The sequence below is a fragment of the Vigna unguiculata genome, chromosome 4, assembly GCF_037176805.1.
Source record: "Vigna unguiculata cultivar grain cowpea cultivar isolate G323 ecotype 2 chromosome 4, ASM3717680v1, whole genome shotgun sequence".
Lineage (NCBI taxonomy): Eukaryota > Viridiplantae > Streptophyta > Magnoliopsida > Fabales > Fabaceae > Vigna > Vigna unguiculata.
In genome coordinates, this window is record NC_140795.1 from 21,293,165 (window position 1) to 21,294,539 (window position 1,375).

A 1,375-nucleotide genomic window follows, 5' to 3' on the forward strand; every position below is an offset into this window, starting at 1 on the left:
GATCAAAACTAAGAAATTTAGTTTCAAGAATGGAAAGGAGGGAATGCCTTCTTGAAAGTGCATCCGCCACAATGTTAGCCTTTCCTTGCTTATGTTTGATCACATATGGGAATTGTTCTAAGAACTCTACCCACCTAGCATGTCTCTTGTTTAACTTGCCTTGGCTTTTCAAAAATTTGAGTGACTCATGGTCACTATGTATCACAAACTCCTTTGAAAGAAGATAGTGTTGCCAAGTTTGCAAAGTTCTCACAAGAGCATAAAGCTCTTTGTCATAGGTGGAGTAGTTGATGTGACTCCCCTTGAGTTTCTCACTAAAATAAGCTATGGGGTGCCCTTCTTGGAGAAGCACGGCCCCAATGCCTATATTGGATGCATCACACTCAATTTCAAAAGTTTTGGAGAAGTTAGGGAGGGCTAAGAGTGGTGCATTGATCAATTTTTGTTTTAAAGTTTCAAAAGCCTTTTCTTGATCTTTGCCCCACTTATAGGTCACACCTTTCTTGACCAATTCATTGAGAGGGGCAGCTATGGTGCTAAAGTTTGGCACAAACCTCCTATAGAAACTAGCTAACCCATGGAAAGACCTAAGCTCACTTACATTCTTTGGGGGAGGCCAATCCTTGATTGCCATCACTTTTTCTTGGTCCACATGGACCCCATGTTGATTTATTTTGAAACCTAGGAAGATCACATGATCCATCCCAAACACACATTTCTCCATGTTAGCATACAAGGATGCCTTCCTTAAGGTTTCTAACACACTCCTTAAATGATGCAAGTGGTCATCTTGAGACATACTATAAATGAGAATGTCATCAAAGTATACCACAACAAACTTCCCTAAGAACTCTCTAAGAACATGGTGCATGAGTCTCATGAATGTACTAGGTGCATTGGTCAAGCCAAAAGGCATGACTAACCACTCATATAATCCAAACTTAGTCTTGAAAGAGGTTTTCCATTCATCACCTTCTTTGATTCTAATTTGATTGTACCCACTTTTCAAGTCTATTTTGGAAAATATGGTTGCACCATGTAACTCATCAATCAAATCATCTAACCTAGGAATGGGATGCCTATACTTGATGGTTATGTTGTTGATAGCCCTACAATCTATGCACATTCTCCATGTTCCATCCTTTTTGGGGACTAGGATCACGGGCATTGCACAAGGACTCATGCTATGTTGCACCCACCCCTTTTCTAACAACTCATTCACTTGTTTTTGAATTTCTTTAGCCTCCTCGGGACTAGTCCTATAGGCTGGCCTATTAGGCAAAGATGAGCCTTGTATGAAATCAATTTGGTGTTCTATACCTCTTAGGGGTGGGAGACCCTTTGGAGGTTCTTGAAAAACATCTTTGAACTCATC